The sequence below is a fragment of the Neolamprologus brichardi genome, chromosome 14, assembly GCF_056152115.1.
Source record: "Neolamprologus brichardi isolate AB-2024 chromosome 14, ASM5615211v1, whole genome shotgun sequence".
Lineage (NCBI taxonomy): Eukaryota > Metazoa > Chordata > Actinopteri > Cichliformes > Cichlidae > Neolamprologus > Neolamprologus brichardi.
The window spans coordinates 27,260,313-27,274,654 of NC_142117.1; the positions used below are offsets into that span (position 1 = coordinate 27,260,313).

At 41.7% G+C, this 14,342-nt stretch overlaps 1 protein-coding gene across 3 annotated transcripts in view; it reads right to left on the bottom strand.

Annotated features, from left to right (window-relative positions):
* cadm1b (cell adhesion molecule 1b) overlaps positions 1–14,342 on the bottom strand; it is a 162,672-nt gene that overhangs the window by 109,170 nt on the left and 39,160 nt on the right. The window lies entirely within an intron of this gene.

The following is a 14,342-nucleotide window of genomic DNA, read 5'->3' on the forward strand; positions in this document are numbered from 1 at the left end:
AATCAGTGCTACTAGCTATTCTGTTGTCAATGGACACACTGCAGTACATCACCTCAATCAGTCATCCCAGCCCTTGTAGGCAGCCACCGCTAGTAGCGACCCGACCCCCATGCCCGATACAGCAGCAGAAAAGTGCTTACCTAGGAGAAAAAGACAGAGAGGACATTAAATCAGTGAGCATAATATTCTAGTGAGCACTAGACTCGCTTTCACAGATTAGCCAATCTCTTCTCTGCACAGTGCACTGCCACGGAGTTGTACCTCCAATTGAAATGGAGAGAGGGGAGATTATCCCATATATTCTGGAGCTCAGCAGTTTATGTGTCTAAATGCAGGCAGCAACGAAGGTCAATACACATCTGTGTTTTTTGAGGAACGAGTACTTCATCAAAACACTGAAAACCTTCATCAAGCTAAGAATCTAAAATCTAGGTCTTCTAGGTTTGATTTTTGAATATTCACAGAGCAAAGCTCAAGAGGAGAAAAGCAAAGGAGGGGGGGGGGGAAAGCAAGTTTGGGGGATTTCGTGCTGTAGCCCAGGAGGGATTGAGCCCTGTATTCAGTCCACGGGCCTGTGTGAAGTGTTTTTCACTCGGCTCGATCAAAAGACAAGGATGTCTTCCAACGCCGGATGTTACATCACACAGCTTGATTCTTCACACTCTCTTATCCATTTCTCTGCTTATTTGTACCCTTTTAATTCCAGGGATCTCACAACCCCTCCGCCGAGCCAAGTAGGCACACAAACAAGGCAAATGAACAATCTGAGGACGGAAGCTGCACAACTTCTGAGGGAAAATAAATGGAGATGCATGCAGTGTGTGAAAGACTCGAGTGAATTGAATCCCAATCAATCAAGTACCTACTACTGATGTAATGTAGTAGTGGAAAAAGGAGAATGTACAATTGGGTGCTATGATTAAGAGATGACAAAATGAACCAGGATTTGCTTCACTTAAGTCCTACATTATAAGAGATGTTGAAATGAGGGGTAACATTTCACATTAAAGCCCTAACAGAATTCATAAGCACTATTAAGCTTTCTAAGAAATTAGCAATAACAAGTTATAATGCAGTTGTTTTTAAAGGTTTTATAGAACATTGAGCATTTCGGGTTTTGGCCTTCTGGTTGTACAAAACAAGACTTGATTTATTTTTAACCTTTTACAATGAAACAAATGCGAAAAGAGCAAAAATTAACATTGCTATTACATGGGATTCATACTCGGCTCTCTTATCAAAAACTTCCAAAATCCAATAGACAAAATAAAAGACTGACCGTTCTTACCGGATATTTCAGGGTACAAAGGAAAAAACAAACAATATTGGCGGAGAAATGCCAAAATGTTAAAGTCAGAGCAGAGTCAGAATACCAGTCTGTAAAAGTCAAGATAAAGACAGAGGACAGTTGTACAGTTAGGATCTAAGTTTGTGATTGAGACATATGAAAGGTACAGGTTATGAGAATCACCCCTTTCTCAGTCTAGAGCTTGCTTTTGATTGGTTAAAAAAGCTCTTGGTCTATCAGAACAAACATAGCCTTTCCAAAAAAAAAAGTCTTGGCAGATAATCTGGCAAATTACCAACGTCACACCAGAGATGTATTCATGGGCCGCGTAAGACTAAGTGCGATAGTGAGCCTTTAACAGTAGCACATCTATTGGAGGAGAGATGGATTCAAATAAAAAGTCTAATTCAAAGCTTGTAAAATATTAGTGATTTCAGATGCGTCCAAATGATGCGTCAGGAAGACAATGTGTAGATTTATTGATAATTGCATGTTGCAGTCTGAAAGCATACTTTATTTATTATTGATTTATTTATTATTCATCTGAATCTGCAAAGGAATAACAGTTTAAGCCACAAAGTAACAAGAGAAAGGCAATGAGAGCAAAATATTGCTGTTAGCTTTGAACTATGACTGACAGCAGAGGCAAGTTAGCCTGGTGCCCTCGTGGCTGATCTGGGCTCATCATTAAAAACAACCTCCACCCTTCAGTCCATTGGACTATGAACCCCAGGTGCTTCAGAGATGGCTTTCTTTCTCTCTTTTTTTAAAAAAAAATTGGCTGAGCTGTGACAGCCAATGGAGCAGGACAAAGATCGACTCACACTGAAAGTATAGTCCATACAAAGCCTGGGAGACACAAGGGCAAAGCACACTGTCTAGACTGCTACTGATAATCAGTCAAAACGCACGGGTGGGTCAATGGGTAGGAGGAGTTCAAGGTTGTCCACCTGAGTGTGTCTCCCTTGGTGGGATACGGCAACTCCCCATTCAATAGAATAAGACGCAGCTTTCTGTGAGCTCTGAAAAAACACAATCTCCAGAGTAAAGCAGCTTTTCGCATTTTATTTGCTCTTAAATAATGAGATATCTGTTCAGTGATTTCTGCAGTAAAGCCTCGGGGTAAGTAAGTTATCAGCACAGAGATAACATTTAGTTCATCGTAGCACTTACAACTGTAGCTTTACTACGCTCTGTGCTTCACAGAGCCGCTCTTTCACTGTTGTTCTGAAGCCTTGATGCTGCAACCAGGAAGGACACACTCTAATTTTCCAGCCTTGAAAAGTGTTAGGTTTAAAGATCGTTTCCAGTTTTACAAAGAGCTCTGAGCCATGAATTAGCAAGAGGGACCTGATCTGCTGAGCGAGGTCGGAACTTTTACAAAGTTACACAAACGCAGATAGAAAGAGGTCATCCAGCCATTGCCAACTCTTACAATAAGCGCTATTAATGACAAGACAGTTCACAGAATTGGGAGATATGATAATGCAGAAATGCCAGACCTCCTGCCAACTCAGATCTGATCTCATTATCAATAGACTTCTAATTAATTAATAATACTCTTGGTTATTATGTAGAAGTAAAAAAGAGGAAGTAAAAAAATATGCAAATTTAAAACATTGTGATAAAAGATGGGTCTCTGTTTTTCGTCTCCTGGTTGAAAGGAACTTGTATTTTCAGATGATATTTTATCTATGAATAAAATTGCTATATTTTATTAAAGCAGATTTTATTATTTCCAATTCATCCATACCCAAAAGTTCACGTATTCAGAAACATCTCTCTTTTAAAAGGCTTCGCCAGAATCTTTAAATCATCATAAATGAGGAGTCCCTTGACTTCTTTAGAGAGATTTTCATTTGTCTATCAATAGAAAAAATAAAACCGTCTGTTTTTTATTGGCACCCAGCGATGAATGTGAAAACTGCAGTGGTGTCACAGACGCGCGAATAGTTTCATCTCTGGATAATTTATGCGAAACACAGAACGACTATTCAATTAAAGAGCAAGAGTTTGTCAGCTAAGACCATTGATTAACAATAAATCCACTGATTAAATAATTAACCTCAAACCCAAAGTAATTACTTAATCACTCTGGGTGACACCTCTAACTGTGTTATGTTTCTGCTGCTTTCAAAGTTACAAATTTACTACTCCATCAATACGACGTGCCATCGTGCGAGTTAAACCACGCACAGCAGCAGCCTGGCTAAACTGGCACTCTGATAGGGAGCAGTGTTCAACTGAAGTTAAAAGAAAAGCGGATATTTCCCCGGGTGGTGTTATGCAAAACAAGCCTCTGAAGCCATCGATACTGCCCTACGTTTTGGACCGAAGACTCTGTGCTTGCCCGTGGTTGTCAATCGGCTGCGCACACTAACAATTTGCTCCTGTGTCCAAAACAAACACATGAAAAGAAAACAACAATCCGAAGCGGCGCAATTTCAAAGAGACGCGAGGGCGCGGTGTCGGTACCGAGTGGCACGGGGCAAGATGGCACCGTGCGGCATTTTAAACGACTAAAGCAGCTTCATTATTTTAGGAGGTTTGTTCCCGAGAGCTGCAGCTCCCTGCGGATCGCATCAGTGTCAAGTCATCATCCGTGACACCAAACTGCCTCTGCTGAAGACAGCAAAATGCACCTCCGGTAAACACGCGGCAATGACAACGTGCCCCGTGGTTTAGTCTGAAAAATTCAGCATCTTCTGACAATGAAGTTAGACCACATCAATTATCAATTACACTTAATGGTAGAGGAGAAATTGAATTAAAACAGAGTCATGGCTGACCACAGGATACGAAGAGATATTGTTCTTGGCAACCGCATTTTATTCATTCATCATTGACGTAAAGGTAATAGGACTTCAGAGCTGTACTAATGACCAACGACAGCCTCTCTGTAAAATAGATGAAAGGTGTGCCATTATGGGGTGGACTCATGAGAGGAGAGGCCATGCGGCTAATGACTCATTAGAGACATCTATAGCCAGACAGGCTGGGAGCCAAAAGGCCAGGAGTCCTTTTTAAAGACTCAATACCCCAGCTGACACTAATTGTAGCCGTCAGGATAGCATGGATTTTCATCGCAGATAATAACAGTCTGGTCCCCTGACACATCTTGGCCTGTTACCCACCAGTGGCATTGCCCAGATCTGCTAGATCCGCTCAACAGTATCTCCTACCCCAAAGAGTTGGTGCACTAGAGAACCGCCATAAAACAGCAAGCACTCGGTGCAGTAATGACGGCTTTAGATCTGATAAGACGCTAAACACGAACCATCCGAGAGTGAGATGCAGCAGAGAAGGTCGCCTTAAAAAGAAACGCTAGCAAGAGTGATTTTCAATATTCTCGTTGCATCATTCAGCTGCTGCAAGCACCTGCAGCGTTGAGCAGACACATCTCTCATTTGGACAGAGGCAAAGCGAGATGTTTTATGGTCTAGTCATACTCCCTGTCACTGTGCTAATGTGATTCAGTTCCAAAACAGTCAGAGGAAATGAGAAAAGCCACTCTTTCCCACCCTTGTAGCACTCAGACATGATACACATGGGGCTTTACACTGCTAGCAGGAGGAAGGGGAAAAAAATTATAAAAACCTTTCATGATACATTGGAATAAGTGGAGGAGAGACACTTACCACCGAGTGCAGCGGCAGCAGCGTGATATTCTTGATGATAGATTTGAATGTTAGAATAGAAACTGTGAAGGAAAGATTGGTGGCAGTTCATTACACTTCAAACTAAAAATGATTGGCAGCAACCCTCCCCTGGGCTTAGCATGGAACAAGAGCCGGAGTACTGTATTTTACAGGCTATCGAACACGCTGGCAGTCAAAATACTTATCAGAAAAACATTCAGAAGAAGCCCCGTGTTTTTTCTTTTTTTAAGTCTACATAATAGGCTTCACGGAAAGCATGAGGATATCAATTGGCCACAATGCCTGCAGTGTTCACTATTAGCCATTTAATAAATAGCTGCAGTCTATCCAAATGCAGGGAAAATGTTCTGACAGCGAATACAAATTCACTTTAAATGGGAAGTCGGTGTAAACCTTTGCAGCGCTGTGACTGTGCAGTATGTATGTTGGACTGCTCATTTTTAACATATTTTCCATTAACCTCAGCTGCAGAGTGCCAGGCCTGTAGGCGATTTGAAATAAGCTTTCCATAAAGGACAGATGATGATTTCTAATTTTCCAAGCATGCTAGACCAGAGTTTTTTTTTTAAAACCCCGTTTGCTGATTTACTCCTCTTTAATTTGTTTGCTGTTGTTTGAAAAAAAATAATAAAAGCCCTCTTTGTTTACCTTCAGTTTTAGTGAATTTAGCCTGCATTTTGTAAGCCCCACAGCCACCGGTGCAATAATATCGCCATATTATGCTCACCCCTCCGCAACAGCTACACTGCCTTTTAACGTTTACTGAATTAATGACGCGATGAAATAATGGCCATAAATATAAAAGAAGGAACGCGGTGCCCGTGCCAAAGTCCAGTTGTGCAGCCTCGAGCTGAGCATCGCGCTGTTTTGAACATGGACGGGTGGATCAGACCGAGAATCCGAGGGACACCTCACACTCCTGTGGCATGCCGATCAAAAAGTACTGCGCGCTACTGTCCTTTTTGACTCTGACTGGGAATATAATTAAACACCTAACATGTTCCTGTATATGAATGAGACCATGAAATCATCAGGAAAGTGTTTGCTGAGGTCACAGATAAGTGAGCCAAAAAGAGCATGTTTTAATATGATTCTGACCTCCTGTCAATCATGCTGAAGGACAGGCATGCTATGAATAGAAAAAGTAAATGCACCGTGGGTAGATGCTCTTGCCAAGCGACCACTGGAGAGCACACAACCAATGGGATAGTTGGCTTCCTAGAGTTTGTTTTCTTCCTGGCACTATCTACTTCCAATGACCAGAGGCATCGACTGATGCAGAAGACTGGAGGCCTGGTCCTCTTGCAAGCTGAGATTGTGTAACTTGGTAGAAACAAACATCTAATAATAATAATAATGGATTGCATTTATATATATCGCTTTTCGGGACCCCTTAAAGCGCTTTACAATACCACTATTCATTCACTCACTGGTCGAGGCAAGATACAGTTGTAGCCACAGCTGCCCTGGGGCAGACTGACAGAGGCGAGGCTGCCATATTGCGCCATCGGCCCCTCTGGCCATCACCAGTAGGTGAAGTGTCTTGCCCAAGGACACAACGACCGAGACTGTCCAAGCCGGGGCTCGAACCGGCAACCTTCCGATTACAAGACGAACACGCCACGATCATCTGCTGCTTTGACGTCTGCGTACTATTGTACTATGCGTACTATGACCCCTTCGAGTGGGAGATATTCCACATAATCTACCTTTAATTAATCACCTTTATGTCTTTGACCTGCAATTCTTATTAATCATTATCAGTGAACTGTGGCCTCTGTGTTTTCATGTGTGTCATCGCTAATTTCCTTATTGAAACTGGCCTCAGCAGCCTTTTAATTTGAAACACAAACAGGAAATGTCCGCTTTATAGTGAAAGCAGAAGAGAAATATTAATAAAAGTGACTGACCACAGGACTTAGGTTGGAGATTAAGAAGCCAGAACAGGAGAGTGAAAGGTAGGAGATGACTCCATTGGTACACTGATGGACTAAGTGCTGTGGAAATGGACATTATGCTGAATTTACCCATTACACTAATTCTCTGTCCCCTTTGTTCTGACTACTCTGTCTGAGACTCTGTAATTATTTCAGTGTTGTCTGTAAAGCAGATCAGCACTCTTAAAGTTTGTTTTGACTAAATGAATTTCCAGTAGAATAAAAATGTCATATTCAAAAAACAATTAGTCTTAGTTGTGTTAAAAAAAACATACAGCCTGTCCAGAGTGTTGCCATTAAGACTTACTATAACCGCACATTGAATCTTCAATCTAATCTAAATTCAAGAAATTCAAGAATCGACCTGTTTATCACCAGGAATGAGCAAAATCTAAAATGTTGCTTCCAGTGCAGTGGTTAGCACTGTTGCCCTGTCCAGGGTGTGCCTCATCTCTCCACCAGTGACAGCTGGGAAAGGCTCCAGCCCGCCCAGGACCCTGAGTGGTGAAGGGGAACTAAACGACACCATGACTATAATTCAATAAAATGTAAAGGAGACCTATTGTGCTCCTTTCCACCTCAATATTTTAATTCTTGGACTTTACCTGAGTAGCTTTGAATGAGTCACAGTTCAAAATAATCCTTATTCTTTTTATACTGGGCCTTGGTGCAGCACTTCAGTTTGCACACTCCCTGAAACAAACTGTTTAAGCTCCCTTCCTCTTCCCTGCAAGCCAGCTTTTCTGTGATTGGCTCCCCACTACAAACAGCACGTTTGAACAGCAGGTCGGTGGGACTGCTGTGCTCACAGCCAGAGCTATGTGCCTGATATGAGCATGATAAGGATATCAGCTCTCGCTGACATTGTTCAGAGCCAAAAGACAAGAGTGGAACTACTTGCCCATAGACTGATCTCAGTATTTGAAACTAAACTACATTATCTCTGGAATAACAGCACCAAAATAGTTCCATAATAGTTGCTGTACTTTTTCAAACTACAGGTACAAAGAATACAATTTTTCAGCCATTCAGATAATGTAAAAAACAGTTTGCCCGATTACTTTTTATTCACCCATTTGTATAATTGTAATTTGAACTGAAAAGACAGGTGTTAGGCATCTTGGATCCAGACAGTAACTCAAAAGAAGCACATCTGCCCTCATAATCAATCATAATCACCAGATTACACCCCATTTCTGTACTTTGTTCTCCGAAAAAGTGCTACAAAATGAAGGAGAATTTGTGTCTATGAAACTGGGTGTGCTTGTTTTTTAAAGAGCTTCCAGCAGCGAATGAAAACCATGCTACCCCAGTCAACCACCTCAAAGAGAGGAAACAAATCCATAACCACTGGCTTTAAAAGGCCACAGGACCAACAAACCTTTTAAAAGACCAAAAGAGGTGTAAGCTGAGAAACAAAGGTCAATCTAATATGGACTTCTTTAACGATTGTTTCACTCTTTGACTAATTCCCAGAGGCAAAAAAAGAAAGAAAGGAGCATGGGGAGGGAATGAGGAAAGATCCAGTTAGCTAGTCCACTCCCTGCTCCTTGTGGCACAGCTCTCTCTGGGAATTTAACCAAGGCGAGATAATCTCATATCTATAAAGTGCTCTTCACCTAACCTTAAAATGACTCTTAAAGCTAATGTTCACAGTTTTCATAAAATGTCTAAAGATCTGCCAGTGTAGTGATAACGGGGGCAAGGCAAGTCCTCCCTTATGTCTGCTATTACTAGGCTAATCTAACCTCCCCATGAGATTTTCTAGATTTAATTTAGGCATTTGGAGGATGATGCTTGGCAGCGACAAGGGCCATCCATCTTCTCTTAACAGTCCCAATCTTTATAGAGGCTCCAGACTTCAGGTAGTGCATGTGATGGATAGCACCCCTGGCTGAGGACAGTCCATTAGTAGAAAAAGAAAACCACGGAGCAAAAGCCCAGTTACACTGTCTCAAGTGCAATTCGGGGGTAGTGGCAGCTCTGTATACCGCATTACTAAACAAAAAAAACCAAAACAATGTTTTAGAACAAACGTCCACCCCAGTTAACCATCCTAGCACCCCTCACAGGTTCAGATCATTGAACTCCAACCCTGCAGAGAGTTTAGCTTCGACTGCCACAGAGCTCAGCAGCCTTTAAAGAAAAGTTGCGCAGCTCGATCCAGCAGTATTATTCTGATTTGGGGCGACAAACACAGAATAAGAGGCAACTTGAGGCGACTAGGGTGCATCCACTCTGTACTTCATTTTGAAGCTTCAATTGCAAAAAAAAATCTAAGACACGTTCAATAGTTTAGCCCTGAAATAGCAAAATAACACTTCTCAGCGCCAACTGACAGAGCGCTTGATACAGTAGGCTGATTGACAGCGTGCGACAGCTCAGTCGGTATTTGATATCAGTCAAAGTTAAAGTTTTTTATGAAGACAGACTGAAACTAGGTCTATATTTTGGAGTTGAAACGGATGTGTAGGAGGGAAAAATAATATTTTCTGCCTGGAGGACCTAACCTTGAAGGTTTAAGACATATACTGCATTTTTGTAACTGTTTAAAAACCCCTCAAGCATTAAATCTTGCTCAACTTTGAATTCATCACCGATGCTAATTTGTGCATCCAGAAATCTCCGTGACCTTGTACTGGCACGACTGGGATGATGCTACGTAAACAGAAAATAAACAGGAAGCAAACTTTGCTAGTTAACCAGTTCACGTGAAGATGATGTGTTTTTACTCCCCCCATGATGTCCAATTAAGAGCTGTGTTTATCAGAGGAGCTCTACATCGAAGCTTTTTACAGGTACCCACCGCTGCTGCCGCCACTTTTATCTGCACAGACAGCAGGACACCAGTTCAAAACAAAAACATGGATCATGTTTAAAGTAAAGGGGTGGGGGAGAGGGTGGGGGTGGGGGGGCGTCTCATGCATATTTGCAAAGACTTGTTTGCAAAATCACTTTGAGCAAACACAAAAACACTGTTTATCACACATTCATTTGGCATTATAGCAGGCTTCAGTGCATTTCAACCGAGTAAATAAAGGGAAGATAAAATGCAGTAATCCATCACAAATCATCTCAGGCCTCCTGTCATCTCACACAGCATGCTAGCCTGCCTTGGCTTTAATTAAGTTATTCTGGAACTGCTGACAACAAAATAAATAAAGAAATGGAAGGAAAATAGAGAAGAGTGTGAAGTGTGGGGAGTTTCTATGGAGACCTGAAGCATCTGGCTTGATCCCAATAATTTGTTCTCTGCTGTCTTCATCTCCTTTTTCTGCCTCTGTCTCTCCCTCTCTTTGTCACAAGTTTCTACGCACAGAGGCTGTCGTTCCTCACGTGCGTAACCCCCATGACGGCGCAGAATCTGTACCTTCGATTGCAGCCGCTGTCATCATTTCATCCCATCTGGGTAAAGTCAAATTTAAGACGGCAGTTTCGGTGCGTTTTCATCTAAGCGTGATGTTCTGTTTGTCTCTCTTGGAGACCTGTCCCCCCTCTGAAACAGTTAACATCAAACACGTATAACAAAATCACACTTTATCACTTTAACTAACTTTAAGGCCATGGAATTGAAATGAAATTTTCGAGTGTCGCTGTTGAAAAACATCCCCAACGAGGTTGAACAGTTTGTTTATGAGAAATCAAACCAGGAGTGACTGATGTGAGACAACAATCAAAAAAGACCAATACACAAGAGAATGATAGGGCAGCAGGCCGAAAGGATCACAATAACTGTGCTCGTGCTATTTATATGAGAGACATTTCAACCTATATAGTGTCCTGCTGGATAAGTGATGGCGTGAAGTGTCAAACTGTTCAACTGGGGCTCTACCACAGCATTTAGTCTCAATTTGGGCAATGAAGGAGCACAGCCTTTTAAAGCCTGGGGCTTGTTGGGAGGAGTGATGGAAGAGATTGTAAAAGGCTCTCTACAGCTGATTTAGGGACAGAGACAAGGGATGATAGATGGGTGAACTTTAAATTTGACCCCAAAGGATGAAAACTGTGTGGGGGCAGGCTGACATGGAATTCATAAGATAACAAGATTAAAGTTCACTTCTCAGAGGCTCGCTTGTGACTTCTCTTGTATTTGATGCTTACGGTATTTAAACTGCAGCCAACTGTTGAATAGTGCATTTGAGCCCATATGCCAACATACAGGTTCCTGCTTTTATTTATTTACTTTTTCTTACATTTCAGTAAATTCAGCTGCTTTTGTGTTTGGAGCTGTTGGTGTAGCAGAGCTATCACTGTGAAGGCATCGCATGGGCTGCAGGAAATTATAACTGCTGTTGCTGTTTTATTTTGCAAAGGTTTTCAACAGTGAACAAGAAATTACTTTCCTATTATTTGGGAAAATAATTGGCATCTTACAAGTAAAAATAATTGTTGCTGTCCAACTCAAAAGCCAAACACCACGTTCAGAGAGACACCAGCGGTGCACTTGTGTGGGAATTTGTGACCCTCTCATTCATGCAAATGAAATGGGTTCTCAGTGCATGTACCTCTGGCAAAAAATAAAAATGAAGTCTGCATTTAGGCACCTCTTTGGCAGTGCATAAATACTCGGCGTGACTGCCAAGTGCCTTTAAAACAGTCATAATTGTCCTTGGTACACCTGCACAAAGCTTTTCAAAATAATTGACAGTGGCAGGCAGGGTTTTGTTAACATCTCGAAGAACCTATGATGGTTCTTTTATGGGCTTAGACTGTCTCAGTGTCTTCTGTCTCTTCATATAATCGCAGACTGACTCAGCAATGTTGAGATCAGGGCTCTGTGGGGCCCAGACCATCTGTCGCAGGACTCCTTGAGCCTGGAGATACTTCTGCATGATTATGACTGTGTGGAGGATTATTTTTTGTTCAGTGTTGCTGCTTTTATTTAGATTTTTTATCTTAATAAAATAAGCTGCTGTGGCTCTCCTAACTAACAATACTATTTTTCCCCCAGAGTGCTTCAGAAATGTGCACTCCTACACAACTGGTGTCATACAAAGAGATGAAATTATAAAAAGGAATGTGTATATATCCGTAGTTGCTCATTTGAAATTAGGCACATACTAAGAAGAGCATATAAAGTGGGCCTTTAATGATTAAATGAGGGTCTTCTAAGATACACACTACATCTAAAACATAAACATTAATAATTACAAGTGTTTTTCTATTTCCATTCTTTTTCAAATGAGAAATCCTTTCAATAATTTATGAGTTTTTCTGCCCTTTCTCTTCCCATTGTCAGATGCTAAGCACCAAAGTTATCCCCTGGCGCTTAAAAAGGAAAGAGTGGGTACACATCTAACATTAAGTAGATACCGGAAAATCATTTAGAGTCGATGATGCTTTAAGATGCTTTGAGTGTGGAAAACTTTACATTTGGCATTTAGGTTTCAAGTGTGAAAATGTTTCCTCACATGACAACGAGTGGGCACTTTGGCAGATTAGATTTTTTGAAATAAGACAAAGCAGAATGGAGGATTTCCTCATGGGAGGAGAAACCTTGGCTCATAACTCCATCCATTGTCTCCTAGTCTTTTATTTTCCTCTACTTCAACAGAGGGATAATCTGCTTCAAATGACACCATATTGTTGATAGCAGAGAGGCTTATTGTCCTCCTTTCATGTCTCTGATAAAAGACACAGAGAGCTACTGTTCCAGCCACCGGGATTGAGAAGAGAGTACCATTACACTTCCTCATCTCCATAAAGCCTCCATTCATCCATTTACCTCTCAGGACTCTGGGCTGCACCAGCCTGAAGGAAGAAGCAGTCGAGTGCAGAAAGCTGCTTCACTTTGCTCTGCTCAGTATGGCACCCAAGAAGGCTGATGTGCTGAGTAGTGACAGTCAGCAGATTCGCTTTGTTGTGCACTTTCATTTGGGCAACAAGGGGCCGCTTTCGTTAAGTGCAACTCGCTGGGATGAAAGAATTAGAGTTGGCGAAGGCAGCGTTAGTTTTACTCCATCACTTTGAAATCCCGGCTATAACCATCTGTCTAACTCACTCTGAAAATTCAAGCCAGCAGAACCAGGGACAGATTACTCATTTCTGCTCCAACTGTAGACGCAGCAATTTAGTTATGAGGCTTATCCTCATATTTTAAAAAGAGAAAAGTTGTCCCATTAAATATAAAGATTACTTAATTGTCCTGGGGGACAATCAGAAATATCAGTACAAACATTGCTGATGGGAATATTGGTCTTGCCGGGCTATTTTGCAGAGCGTTTTAGAATATCATCGTTAATGGGCGCGGAGCTCAAAGGAGGGAAGAGAAAAAAGACGCACTTGCAGTTGGAAAGCGTTTACAGAATGTGTTTTCTTTTTCTCTGACATAAAACACGCCGGGAAAACTCTAGAAAGCTGTCTGAAAGGAGTTCGGTGCTTCAGTCCAGCATAAGAGCCAGATGGCTAAGCATTAGCAGGAAAGTCTGAAACCTGACAGTCATTCAATACACAGACATCTGATGACCTGGCCGCCCACCTAATTGAAAGCCCCCACCCCCTCCCAAAAGACACACACGCAAGCACACACACGCACGCTGAGAAATATGTGTTTACAAAACAGAACCCTCGAGGAACATAATGGCAGGCGTAAAGCTTTTGTGAGCTCTGAAGTGAGGGGTGGCTGACCCTCACTCTGCCATCTTCATTAAAGCCTCTGACAGAGCAAAGACAGCTTTAGGTCAATACTGAAGTAGACCAAGGCTAAGCAGGAATCTCCCACACGACACACAGAGCTACACACGCGCAAACGCTCGCGAAATTCACACGCGCACACGCATTTGTTTATCAGGAAACAATGATCAGACACGCACATGCTGTCGAAGCCCATCCTCGCACTATAAAGGTCATATTCACAGGTGCGAGGACCGCCTAATTGCACATTTCATACGATCTTGAAGCCTCTGAATGGAAACTGCAAAGGCATTTCTAAAGATAAAAAAGCAATAAGAGCTCACAATATTATGTTTCTCCCCAAACATATTTGGTGGAATCATTGCCATTCAAATTACACAGTATATTTTCCAGCTGATATACTTTAAACAAGATAATCATCAGCAGAGGGAAGTGGGGTAGAAATTTCATTGAGCAAACAATGATTATTTTATTCATAATCCAGGGGAAAAGAAATAGGGAGAATATCAGATGAGATGATTCAGGGTGAAGCGTGCTTAAAGCCGCGGACGGCCCCGTTTTCGCCGGCATCAACTCCTGTCGCATGGCGCCGGAAATAAAAAGAAAACATTATCCCACAATCAATAAGATAAATGGGAGCAGTGAGACAGAAAACACATTTTAATGTGGAGCCGGACAATATGTTAATATTATAATCTCTTTTTTTTTTAAATAATCTTTCCATATTACCATCGCATGACAACATTTTCATACGGTGATACTTTTTTTCACACTCTTCATGTGTAAATGGATGATAACACATTTTTGCCAAAGTCTGTCACAGCG